Here is a 14,702-nt window from a genome sequence, read left to right on the forward strand (position 1 = left end):
ATTTCTACATCATTGTCATTGCTAGGTTAAGCATCAACATGAACATCATCATTAACATTATCGCTAGGTTCATGTTCATCGCCAGATTTTGTTTCAGCATCAGAAATAGAAATATCATTGGGATTCTCAGGTGTCTCAACAACAGGTTCACTAGAAGCATGCAAAGTCCTATCATTTTTCCTTTTCTTTTTAGAAGGACTAGGTGCATCAACATTAGTTCTCTGCGAATCTTGCTCAATTCTCTTAGGGTGGCCCTCAGGATACAAAGGTTCCTGAGTCATTTTACCCCCTCTAGTCATAACTCTAACAGCATTATCTTTTTTCTTATTATTTAATTCATTGAACAAATCATTTTGAGCTTTAAGCACTTGTTCTACTTGAGTGGTAACCATAGAAGCATGTTTACTGATAAGTTTAAGTTCACCTTTAACTCTAGACATATAATCACTCAAGTGGTCAATCATATAAGCATTGCGTTTCAATTGTCTACTAACATAAGCATTGAAGTTTTCTTGTTTAACAATAAAATTATCAAACTCATCTAAGCATTGGCTAGCAGACTTATAACGAGGAATATCACCTTCATCAAATCTATAGAGAGAATTTACCTTTACTACCTATGTCGGGTTATGAAGACCATGTATTTCTTCTATATGTGGTAAATTCAGACCATGTATTTCTTCAATAGGAGGCAAATTCTTAACATCTTCAGCTTTAATACCTTTTTCTTTCATTGATTTCTTTGCCTCTTGCATATCTTCAGGACTGAGAAATAGAATACCCCTTTTCTTCGGAGTTGGCTTAGGAGTTGGTTCAGGAAGTGTCCAATTATTTTCATTAGTCAACATATTATTCAATAGCAATTCAGCTTGATCAACAGTTCTTTCCCTGAAAACACAACCAGCACAACTATCCAGGTGGTCTCTGGAAGCATCGGTTAGTCCATTATAAAAGATATCAAGTACTTCATTTTTCTTGAGAGGGTGATCAGGCAAAGCATTAAGTAATTGGAGAAGCCTCCCCAAGCTTGTGGGAGACTATCTTCTTCAATTTGCACAAAATTATATATTTCCCTTAAATCAGCTTGTTTCTTATGAGCAGGGAAATATTTAGCAGAGAAGTAATAAATCATATCCTGGGGACTACGCACACAACTAGGATCAAGAGAATTAAACTATGTCTTAGCATCACCCTTTAATGAGAACGAAAATAATTTAAGGATATAGTAGTAGTGAGTTTTCTCATCATTAGTGAACAGGGTGGCTATATCATTTAATTTAGTAGGATGTGCCACAACAGTTTCAGATTCATAGCCATAGAAAGGATCAGATTCAACCAAAGTAATTGTCTCAGGATTGATAGAGAAATCATAATCCTTATTAGTAATACAGATAGGTGAAGTAGCAAAAGCAGGGTCGTATTTCATTCTAGCATTCAAAGATTTTTTTCCTTCAGCTTAGCTAATAATTTCTTAAGATCATATCTATCATTGCAAGCAAGAAAATCTCTAGCAGTTTCATCATCCATAACATAACCCTCAGGCACAACAGGCAATTCATATCTAGGGGGAGAATCTTCATCATCACTTTCATCAATATTATCAGTTTCAATAATTTCATTCTCTCTAGCCCTAGCAAGTTGTTCATCAAGAAATTCATCTAGTGGCACGGTATTATCAAGCATAGAAGTAGTTTCATCATAAGTATCATGCATAGCAGAAGTGGCATCATCAACAACATGCGACATATCAGAATTAATAGCAGAAGCAGGTTTAGGTGTCGCAAGTTTACTCAAAACAGAAGGAGAATCAAGTGCAGAGCTAGATGGCAGTTCCTTACCTCCCCTCGTAGTTGAGGGATAAATTTTGGTTTTCTTGTCTCTCAAGTTCCTCATAGTGACCAACAGATATAAATCCCAAGTTACTCAAAGAATACAGCTATGCTCCCCGGCAACGGCGCCAGAAAATAGTTGATAACCCACAACTATAGGGGATCGCAACAGTTTTCGAGGGTAGAGTATTCAACCCAAATTTATTGATTCGACACAAGGGGAGCCAAAGAATATTCTCAAGTATTAGGAGTTGAGTTGTCAATTCAACCACACCTGGATAACTTAATATCTGCAGCAAAGTATTTAGTAGCAAAGTAATATGGAAGTAAGGGTAACGGTAGCAAAAGTAACAGTAGCAATTTTGTAGTGATTGTAACAGTGGCAGCGGTAAGGTAACTAAGCAAAGAGCAATATGTGAAAAGCTCGTAGGCATTAGATTAGTGATGGATAATTATGTCGGATGCGATTATTCATGCAACAGTTATAACATAGGGTGACACAGAACTAGCTCCAATTCATCAATGTAATGTAGGCATGTATTCCGAATATAGTCATACGTGCTTATGGAAAAGAACTTGCATGACATCTTTTGTCCTACCCTCCCATGGCAGCGGGGTCCTATTGGAAACTAAGGGATATTAAGGCCTCCTTTTAATAGAGTACCGGACCAAAGCATTAACACATAGTGAATACATGAACTCCTCAAACTACGGTCATCACCGGGAGTGGTCCCGATTATTGTCACTTCGGGGTTTCCGGATCATAACACATAGTAGGCGACTAATGACTTGTAAGATAGGATCAAGAACTCATATATATTCATGAAAACATAATAGGTTCAGATCTGCATTCATGGCACTCGGGCCCTAGTGACAAGCATTAAGCATAGCAAAGTCATAGCAACATCAATCTCAGAACATAGTGGATACTAGGGATCAAACCCTAACAAAACTAACTCGATTACATGATAAATCTCATCCAACCCATCACCGTCCAGCAAGCCTACGATGGAATTACTCACGCACGGCGGTGAGCATCACGAAATTGGTGATGGAGGAAGGTTGATGATGACGACGGCGATGGATTCCCCTCTCCGCCCCGAACGGACTCCAGATCAGCCCTCCCGAGAGAGATTAGGGCTTGGCGGCGGCTCCGTATCGTAAAACGTGATGAATCCTTCTCTCTCATTTTTTTCTCCCCGAACGTGAATATATGGAGTTGGAGTTGAGGTCGGTGGAGCATCAGGGGGCCCATGAGGCAGGGGGCGCGCCTAGGGGGGTAGGCGCGCCCCCACCCTCGTGGATAGGGTTGCCCCCTGGTCTTGATTCTTTCGCCAGTATTTTTTATATATTCCAAAAATATTCTCTGTGAAGTTTCAGGTCATTCCGAGAACTTTTATTTCTGCACAGAAATAACACCATGGCAATTCTAGTGAAAACAGCATCAGTCCGGGTTAGTTCCATTCAAATAATGCAAGTTAGAGTCCAAAACAAGGGAAAAAGTGTTTGGAAAAGTAGATACGATGGAGACGTATCACGCTCCTTACTGAAAAGACTCCACTCCTCTCATGATGCCAGGCGATGTGATCTGCCACATCCGCTTTGAGGGATTGCCAACTTGATTATTTCTTCCACGTCAAAATCATGGAAGATTTGTTTAATAAGTTCCGTATTCCACTCTTTCCTGTCCGAATGCATTAGCTGATTCACCCATCTCAATCTCGAGTGTCTGATGAAAGAAGCCGTGCGAGGACCCTCTTTTTTAGGAATCCACTGGTCCCTCTGGATTTGTATGCTCTTACCATCTCCTAGTCTCCAAATTATGCCCTTTTTGAGAAGTTCCAACCCTGCTTCTATACCTCCCCAAACTGGGGATGCGTTCGAGGCGAAGACAGTGTCCAGCAAATTCCCGTGCAGGTAATACTTGGATTTCATAACTCTTGCAAAAAGGCTGTCTGGGTATTGCATCTGTCTCCACCCTTGTTTTGCAAGAAGGGCTAGATTAAACAGATGCATATCTATGAACCCAATGCCACCCACCCGCTTAGGCCGAGTCATGTGTTCCCACGACATCCAGTGGACCTTCCTGTGCCCTTCCTCTGAAGGAAATATGTTCTAGAGGCAATAATAAAGTTGTTACTTATATTTCCTTATATCATGATAAATGTTTATTATTCATGCTAGAATTGTATTAACCGGAAACTTAGTACATGTGTGAATACATAGACAAACAGAGTGTCCCTAGTATGCCTCTACTTGACTAGCTCGTTAATCCAAGATGGTTAAGTTTCCTGACCATAGACATGTGTTGTCATTTGATGAACGGGATCACATCATTAGAGAATGATGTGATGGACAAGGCCCATCCATTAGCTTAGGATAATGATCATTTAGTTTTATTGCTATTGCTTTCTTCATGACTTATACATGTTCCTCTGACTATGAGATTATGCAACTCCCGAATACCGGAGGAACACCTTGTGTGCTATCAAACGTCACAACGTAACTAGGTGATTATAAAGATGCTCTATAGGTGTCTCCGATGGTGTTTGTTGAGTTGGCATAGATCGAGATTAGGATTTGTCACTCCGAGTATGAGAGAGGTATCTCTGGGCCCTCTCGGTAATGCACATCACTATGAGCCTTGCAAGTAATGTGACTAATGAGTTAGTCACGGGATGATGCATTATGGAATGAGTAAAGAGACTTGCCTGCGAGATTGAACTAGGTATGATGATACCAACGATCGAATCTCCGGCAAGTAACATACCGATGACAAAGGGAACACCGTATGTTGTTATGCGGTTTGACCGATAAAGATCTTCGTAGAATATGTAGGAACCAATATGAGCATACAGATTCAGCTATTGGTTATTGACCGGAGATGTGTCTCGGTCATGTCTACATAGTTCTAGAACCCGTAGGGTCCGCACGCTTAGCGTTTGATGACGATTTATACTATGAGTTATGTGATTTGATGAACCGAAGTTTGTTCAGAGTCCTGTATGAGATCACAGACATGACGAGGAGTCTTGAAATGGTCGAGAGGTAAAGATCCATATATTATAAGGTTACATTCGGACACCGGAATGGTTCGGGTCGTTTCGGATAAGTTTCGGAGTACCGGGGGTTACCGGAACCCCCCCGGGAAGTTCATGGATCTTCATGGCCTTAGTGGAAAGGAGAGAAGGGCCACAAGGGAGGCCGCGCCCCCACCCCCCATCGCCAGTCCAAATTGGACTAGGGAGGGTGGTGGCGCCCCCTCTTTCCTTCTCCCCTCTTCCTCCTTCCCTCTCTCTCCCTCTCTTGGAAAGGAAGGGGACTCCAACTAGGATTGGGAATCTTAGTTGGACTCCACTATGGCGCGCGCCCCCCTATGGCCGGCCTCCTCTCCTCCCCCCTTTATATACGTGGGAGGGGGCACCCCAAAGGCACACCAAGTCTTCTCTTAGCCTTGTGCGGTGCCCTCCTCCACAGTTACACACCTCGGTCATATCGTCGTAGTGCTTAGGTGAAGCCCTGCACCGGTAACTTCATCATCACCGTCGCCACGCCGTCGTGCTGACGGAACTCTCCCTCGGCCTCAACTCGAGAGCTCAAGGGACGTCATCGAGCTAAAAGTGTGCTGAACACGGAGGTGCCGTATGTTCGATACTTGGATCGGTTGGATCACGAAGACGTTCGATTACATCAACCGCGTTACTAAACGCTTCCGCTTTCGGTCTACGAGGGTACGTAGACACACTCTCCCGTCTCATTGCTATGCATCTCCTAGATAGATCTTGCGTGATCGTAGGTAAATTTTTTGAAATACTGCGTTCCCCAACAGTGGCATCCGAGCCAGGTCTATGCGTAGATGTTATATGCACTAGTAGAACACAATGCGTTGTGGGCGATAATAGTCATACTGCTTACCAGCAACGTCTTACTTTGATTCGGTGGTATTGTTGGATGAAGCGGCCCGGACCGACATTACATGACCGCATTCATGAGAGTGGTTCTACCGACGTGCTTCGCACACAGGTGGCTAGCGGGTGTCTGTTTCTCCAACTTTAGTTGAATCGAGTTTGACTATGTCCGGTCCTTGTTGAAGGTTAAAATAGCACACTTGACAAAAAATTGTTGTGGTTTTGATGCGTAGGTAAGAACGGTTCTTGCTAGAAGCCTGTAGCAGCCATGTAAAACTTGCAACAACAAACTAGAGGATGTCTGACTTGTTTTTGCAGGGCATGTTATGATGTGATATGGTCAAGACGTGATGAGATATAAATTGTTGTATGAGATGATCATGTTGTAGGAGATATGCCCTAGAGGCAATAATAAATGTTATTGATTATCTCCCTGTTCATAATTATGTTTATGTTCCATGCTATAACTGCTGTGGTTCCCGAGCCCGTATATCCATAAAGGCTCTGGGGAGAACCCATATGCACGTGTGGAATAATAAACGGTAAAATGTATTCCTAGTCGTGCCTCTAAGACTAGCTCAAGTGTTGCATGATGATTATGTTTTCCCAATCATGGGCATGTCTATGCCAAGCAACTTTGAGGGCACTATGTCAGGAAGGACATTTGTGTTGAATCGACCCGAATTGATGTTATGCTATGAGATACATTCGTCACAAGTTAATGGTTTATAACACATAGATAGTTAATGTTTGCATAATTCCTTAGACCATGAGAGTATCGAGTTTCTTCATGCTTGCTTCATGAACTTTGGGGTTTGTTAAACGTCATCCGTAACTGGATGGCTATTACGGCGGCTTACGGGTTCATGGGAAAGTATGTTAAGTAACTTGATAGCTCGAGATTGGGATTTGCTCCTCCGGCGATGGAGAGATATACTTGGGCCCTCTCGGTGTTACGGTGTCCATCATCGTCTGGCCAGACACTTTGTGATTTGATCACGGGGATGCCGGAACACGAAACGAGAAAAGAGAACAAAACCGGTAACGAGGTAACTTGCATAGTGGACAAAGTGTTGGCCCACGGGGATGCAATAAATCTCACCTCAGGTGTTTGTGATATATCGTGAAGCAACAGGAATAGCTCACCTCAACTGGAGGTTCACTCGAATATTCATTCGTGTGGGTATAGGGGTCAATATGGGTGTCCACGGCTCCGATGTTGATCATTGATCGGAACGGGTTCCAGGTCATGTCTATACTTCACCAAACCTATAGGGTCACACGCTTAAGGGTCATCTATCTGCTGAATACTAGACAGGGAGTCTGAGAGAAAATCACCGAAAAAGTTTCGGACAGCGGAATCGTACCGCAGAGATAGGTCACCGGATGAGTTTCGGTGAAACCGAAAAAGTTGTTTCGGGGTATGCCATTAAGTCAAAATGGTTTCGGCACATGCCTGATAATTCTTGGAGGGTGCCAGAATCATTCTAGAAACTTTTTGGAATTTTCAGAAATAAAAACCGAAAATGTTTCGGAGCTGTCGGTACCGCTTTGGCTGTTTTTCGCAGATGAAATTCACTAATCTGAAATTGTTTCAGAACGAATCCAAAATCATTTTAGTGGGTACTGGAATTATTCTAATACCCACAGAAATATTTTCGGATTTAGTGGACGCGAAAAATTGTCTTCATGAATAGTGAAAACGCATTCTTGTTTGCTTTTCGCAGATGAAAATCACTAAACCGAAATTGTTTCGGAACGCGTTGAAAATTATTTTAGTGGGTACTGGAAATGTTCTGAGCCCACATAAATATTTTCAGTTCGAACGGACGCTGAAAAATGTCGTCATGAATAGTGAAAGTGCTTTTTGCTTGGCTTCTTGGAGAAGCCACCTTGAGGGCCTTTTTGGTATTTCCCCCCTTGGCTTCTTGGAGAAGCCACCCTTGGGCTTGGCCTATATATAGGGGTGGAGGGGGCTGCCTAAAGGATCATCCCTTCTCACATACAAGTGCCATGCATGATCTGGCTTCTCTCTCGCTCCCAGCGAAATAGTTTCGTAGAGCCGAAAGGCTGTCTGGGTTCCGGTGGGAACTAGTTCTGGACGGCGAAGCCCTGCCGGATAGATGACACCGTATGTGTGCAACTCTGTAGAGAGATCGTAGTTTCGGTCTTAGTTCGTGAGTGCCTCCCGAAGGGCTGTCCGTGTGACCGTCCGAGTTTTGAAGGTCCTCCCGAAGGGCTGTCCGTGTGACCGTCCGAGTTTCGAAGGTCCTCCCGAAGGGCTGTCCGAGTGACCGTTCGAGTTTCGAAGGTCCTCCCGAAGGGATGTCCGCGACACCGTCCGGGGGGCTGTTCGACTGCCTCTCGGAGGGCTGTCTGAGGAGCAGATGAGGGTATACATCCTCGCGGCTGGGAGGTTGTAAATCCTAGCTGCGGGGATCTGCACCGCCGATCGTCATCGACTCTACTTCCCGCTGCGCTACGAGTCGATAACGAAAAAGATCAAACCTTGTATGCAGTCTCCATAGTGGTCCTGGGCTGGTGCGTAGGTCGGAAATTTTTTGTTTTCTGCTGCGTTACCCTACACATGTTTTGTAACAGTTATCGGCAACTGGCAGGAGCCATATGGTTGTCGCTTTATTGTATGAAATGCAATCGCCATGTAATTGCTTTACTTTATCACTAAGCGGTAGCGATGGTCGTAGAAGCAATAGTTGGCGAGACGACAACGATGCTACGATGGAGATCAAGGTGTCAAGCCGGTGACGATGGTGATCATGACGGTGCTTTGGAGATGGAGATCAAAGGCACAAGATGATGATGGCCATATCATATCACTTATTTTGATTGCATGTGATGTTTATCCTTTATGCATCTTATTTTGCTTAGTACGGCGGTAGCATTATAAGATGATCCCTCACTAAATTTCAAGGTACAAGTGTTCTCCCTGAGTATGCACCGTTGCTACAGTTCGTCGTGATGATTGGGTGTGATAAGCTCTACGTTCACATACAACGGGTGCAGGCCAGTTTTGCACACGCAGAATACTCGGGTTAAACTTGACGAGCCTAACATATGCAGATATGGCCTCGGAACACTGAGACCGAAAGGTCGAACATGAATCATATAGTAGATATGATCAACATAGTGATGTTCACCATTGAAAGCTACTCCATCTCACGTGATGATTGGACATGGTTTAGTTGATATGGATCACGTGATCATTTAGATGACTAGAGGGATGTCTAAGTGGGAGTTCTTAAGTAATATGATTAATTGAACTTTAATTTATCATGAACTTAGTACCTGATAGTATTTTGCATGTCTATGTTGTTGTAGATCAATGGCCCGTGCTACCGTTCCCTTAAATTTTAATGCGTTCCTAGAGAAAGCTAAGTTGAAAGATGATGGTAGCAACTACACGGACTGGGTCCGTAAGAGGATTATTCTCATTGCTACACAGAAGAATTACGTCCTGGAAGCACCGCTAGGTGCAAGACCCGCTGCAGGAGCAACTCCAGATGTTATGAACGTCTACCAGAGCAAAGCTGATGACTACTCGATAGTTCAGTGTGCCATGCTTTACGGCTTAGAATCGGGACTTCGACGACATTTTGAACATCATGGAGCATATGAGATGTTCCAGGAGTTGAAGTTAATATTTCAACCAAATCCCCGAATTGAGAGATATGAAGTCTCCAATAAGTTCTATAGCTGCAAGATGGAGGAGAATAGTTCTGTCAGTGAACATATACTCAGAATGTCTGGGTACCACAACCACTTGACTCAACTGGGAGTTAATGATGATAGTGTCATCGACAGAGTTCTTCAATCACTGCCACCAAGCTACAAAAGCTTCATGATGAACTATAATATGCACGGGATGGATAAGACAATTCCCGAGCTCTCCGCGATGGTAAAGGCTGCGGAGGTAGAAATCAAGAAGGAGCATCAAGTGTTCATGGTTAACAAGACCACTAGTTTCAAGAAGAAGGGCAAAGGGAAGAAGGGGAACTGTGACGCCCCCGATTCAATCGTACACTAATCATACACGCAAATGTGTACGATCAAGATCAGGGACTCACGGGAAGATATCACAACACAACTCTAAAAGTAAATAAGTCATACAAGCATCATAATACAAGCCAGGGGCCTCGAGGGCTCGAATACAAGTGCTCGATCATAGACGAGTCAGCGGAAGCAACAATATCTGAGTATAGACATAAGTTAAACAAGTTGCCATAAGATGGCTACCACAAACTGGCATACAGATCGAAAGAGGCGCAGGCCTCCTACCTGGGATCCTCCTAAACTACTCCTGGTCGTCGTCAGCGGCTTGCACGTAGTAGTAGGCACCTCCGGTGTAGTAGGAGTCGTCGTCGACGGTGGCGTCTGGCTCCTGGGCTCCAGCATCTGGTTGCGACAACCAGGAAGAAAGGAAAGGGGGGAAAGGTGGGAGAAAAGCAACCCTGAGTACTCATCCAAAGTACTCGCAAGCAAGGATCTACACTACATATGCATGGGTATCTGTGTAAAGGGGCTATATCGGTGGACTGAACTGCAGAATGCCAGAATAAGAGGGGGATAGCTAGTCCTGTCGAAGACTACGCTTCTGGCAGCCTCCATCTTGCAGCATGCAGAAGAGAGTAGATGGTAAGTTCACCAAGTATCATCGCATAGCATAATCCTACCCGGCGATCCTCCCCTCGTCGCCCTGTGTGAGAGCGATCACCGGGCTATATCTGGCACTTGGAAGGGTGTGTTTTATTAAGTATCTGGTTCTAGTTGTCATAAGGTCAAGGTACAACTCCAAGTCGTCCTATTACCGAAGATCACGGCTATTCGAATAGATAAACTTCCCTGCAGGGGTGCACCACATAACCCAACACGCTCGATCCCATTTGGCCGGACACACTTTCCTGGGTCATGCCCGGCCTCGGAAGATCAACACGTCGCAGCCCCGCCTAGGCACAACAGAGAGGTCAGCACGCCGGTCTAAATCCTATGGCGCAGGGGTCTGGGCCCATCGCCCATTGCACACCTGCACGTTGCGTGGGTGGCCGGAAGCAGACCTAGCCTAGCAGGCGTTCCAGTCCAATCCGGTGCGCGCCGTTCAGTCACTGATGTCAAGAAGGCTTCGGCTGATACCACGACGTCGACTGCCCATAACTGTTTCCGCGTAGTTGGTTAGTGCGTATAGGCCAGTGGCCAGACTCAGATCAAATACCAAGATCTCGTTAAGCGTGTTGATTGAAGTATCCACGAACACCGACCAGGGCCAGGCCCACCTCTCTCCTAGGTGGTCTCAACCTGCCCCGTCGCTCCGCCACAAAGTAACAGTCAGGTTCCGTCGGGAACCCTGGCCCACCTCTACCGGGATGGAGCCACCTGCCCCTTCAGCCCCCATCTCCGAGCAGTATCATAAGTAATGTAACAGTATAAAGTATATAGCATATGCCCGTGATCACCTCCCGAAGTGATCACGGCCCAGTAGTATAGCATGGCAGACGGACAAGAGTGTAGGGCCACTGATGGAATACTAGCATCCTATACTAAGCATTTAGGATTGCAGGTAAGAGTAACAACTATAGCAACAATGACAGGCTATGCAGCAGAATAGGATTAACCGAAAGCAGTAACATGCTACACTACTCTAATGCAAGCAGTAGAGAGAAGGAATAGGCAATATCTGGTGATCAAGGGGGGGCTTGCCTGGTTCCCCTGGCAAGAAGGAGGGGTCGTCAACACCGTAGTCGATCGGGGTACCAGCAGCAACGTCAGTCTCGTAGTCTACCGGAGAGAAGAGGGGGAAGAAACAATGAAAACAATGCAAACAGATGCATATCGATGCATGACATAACAAGTAGCGGTGCCAGGTGTGCCCTAACGCAGTAGGAGGTGATACGGACGAAGGGGAGAAACATCCGGGAAAGTATCCCCGGTGTTTCGCGTTTTCGGACAGATGAACCGGAGGGGAAAAGTTGTGTGTTCGCTATGCTAGGGATGTGTGGCGGACAAACGGGCTGCGTATCCGGATTCGTCTCGTCGTTCTGAGAAACTTTCATGTAGAAAACTTTTTCATCCGAGCTACGGTTTATTTTATATGAATTTACAAAGATTTAAACATTTTCTGAAATTATCAATTTACTTTATTCGAAAATCATTTTAATATCTAAATGCTATGGGTACCAGAAAGTGTACCCACACTTTTGCACGTGAGGCTGGCAGTGGGCCCAGAGTCAAAGTTAATGGCTGACTGTGTGAGCCTTATCCAAATGAACAGTACACTGGGGCCCCACATGTCATTGGGTGTTATACTAATCAAAGTTGAATATAAACTATGGACTAATTAAGTGCAATGGGACCCAATGTCAGTGGCTATTTTAGGGGTAATTAGCACCTAATTAGTTTAACAAATTAACTGGGGCGGGGCCCGTTTGGCTGTGACAGTGGGGGAAAGGTTAGCGCTAAACTAACTGGGGTTATCCCCTCCAAGTCAACAGAGGGGGCCGGCTGGGCTCGCGCGGGCACAGGTTGCCGGCGGCCTCGCCCAGTAGAGACCGGGGGCGAGGAGCAGGGGGAGGCCCCGGGCGGCGGCGGCCCTGGTGGGCGCGGCCATCCGGCGGGCGCGGACAGGCTCTGGCGGGCACGGCCGAAGCGGCAGGGAGTTGCGGGGCGGCGAGCAGCGCGGGGGCGGCGTCAGGCGTGGAGGCGGCCGAAGCAGGTACAACGGCGGCGCAGCAGCAGTACTTGGTAGCAGCAAAAGTAGCAGCTAGAAGCAGAGTAGCAGCAACGGGCGCCATCGGCCATAGGAGGAAAGCAGGGAGAGGCGGGCGTGCGTGGGCGCGGTCCTGGGCGCGGGAGCGGGATCCGGATGCGGCGACGACGAGTGCGCGACGTGCTAGGGGACCTAACCCAACGGGAAAGAGGAGGAGAAGGAGTGAAGGCTCACAGGGGATGCAGAGGAGGGTTGAAGAGGTCGGAGCTGGTCGGGGATGCGTAGATCAACGACGAGGCAGGAGCAATGGCCGATGTAGGGGATCGACTATCATGACGGCGTGAGGGCTTCCTGGCTCCGAACCGGCCTCAAGACCGATGTAGAGGACAACGACAATCTTCCTAGACAGGCCTGCGCGGCGAGGGGAGGACCCATGGTGCGTTAACGGCGATGACGCAACGACGAGCACGCCCGGGCGAGCAATACAAAGGGGTAAGAGGGCAAGTGAGGGGGATTGGGCGTGCTAGGGTTTGGCAGCGGAGGGAGGAGGCGTCGAGGGTGGCCTTATCCACCGGGGAAAGCCGCGGGATGACCGACACGTGGCAATCCCAGCCATGGGCGTGCCATGCCCGTCCACGGAGTCTCTGGTGAACAGAGGGAAGAAGAAGGCATAGGGATGGGCTAGGCCTGCACTGTAGCAAGTGGGCTAGAGTGTATAGTGAGACTTTTAGTTTTACACCTTTTCTTTTCTTTTTACTAGTATTTTTCTATTTACCTTTCTGTTTGTTTGTTTTTCTTTTCTTTTATTCTGTTTTATCTTTGTTTACTAGTATAGACTTAGCCTTTAATTTAGTATTTCAATTTAGTCCACTGTCACAAAAAGTATAGTCCTCAAATAATTTAGTTTGATATTTTTTAATTAGTAAAGGCATTTAAATAATTAGTTTTTCTACTATTTAAATCATTTTAGTGCATTTAAGCATTTCATAAATGTTTGGTTTCCCCTCCGTAATTGCTTACAATTTATTTGGTCCACTCCGAACATTTTAGTTTTAATATTTGAAAACTTTTATTATTTGCTTGAGTTTAAATTTGAATTTGAATCGGTTTCGAACTAACATGAGATTAGCAACAGTAATCGAAGTGACGTGGCATAATTAGCAGTGGGTTGATGTAGCTTAATTATCCGGGCGTCACAATTCTCCTCCACTACAAGAAATCTCGTCCCGAGATTTAGGAGCGGGAGTAAGGGGGAAGGGATTTGGTTACGAAATTCTAACGGGTCTTCTCGGTGTTGGTTGCTCTTCTCGAAGAGGTCAATCCATTACGTTGATGCCTTCATTCCTCTGCTCCAGGTCATCATGATGAAGTCGTCCTCATTTCTTCGGAAAATTCCGCCGTACTTACAAATAGGTAAGGGGCTGCTCTAAAACGATAGAATGTTGTAAGGGGAACTCATTTGGGGTTATCCCAGGAATGAACACATGAGTATCTCTAGAGTTGAACAAATGAAACACATCGAGAGACAAGTGAGAAGGTACCATAAGAAGTTTCAAGCGCATAGACAGTCGTTCATTGCCTGAAACAAAGTGTGAAAGGGGTTCAGAGCAATGGGAATAAGTATTGCGCCTGATACCAGAATAGAGCACTAGGAAGGTGGCCCGTGAATTAAATACGAAGCCAAGCGTGAGGAATAACCATTAGAAACATGGTTGGTCAGGAGAGTCAGGTTTCGATCCTGTGGAACTGTGGGTTATGGGCCCACCATGTGGGTTAAAAGTAGGAAGGGCGGAGACGTCTTGCGTGATCATGTAAGCAAGGCATGTCAGGGATTAGCCTGTCAGTTATGTCGGCATCAACGTCGGTACCAAGGGCGAGGGATGAAGAGAACCATTTTCCTGCTCGTTGAACGAGGCGGGCCAAGAGGCAAAGTTCTCATCCATCGGTAGTTACCGAAATGTCATCAACAGTAGAAACAGGGTCTCACTGGCAGAGTTGTACACCGAGGTGTTTACATAAGTAGTGAATTATTACTGCTTAGACTATATAGATCACAAGAAAGGTCAAACAAACCAATGGAAAGGAAAATGTGATCATCAGGTTAAACAGAACAATGGAAAGGAAAAATGTGTTTAAACAAATATTTCAGGGGTATATCCTTCCCAAGGACAAGCAGAGCACGATATCCATGACAGGATCTATCGTAGAAAACCCTTTAGGAAAGGGGAGAGAAATATCATGACATCA

This window comes from Aegilops tauschii, chromosome 1 (assembly GCF_002575655.3).
Source record: "Aegilops tauschii subsp. strangulata cultivar AL8/78 chromosome 1, Aet v6.0, whole genome shotgun sequence".
NCBI lineage: Eukaryota > Viridiplantae > Streptophyta > Magnoliopsida > Poales > Poaceae > Aegilops > Aegilops tauschii.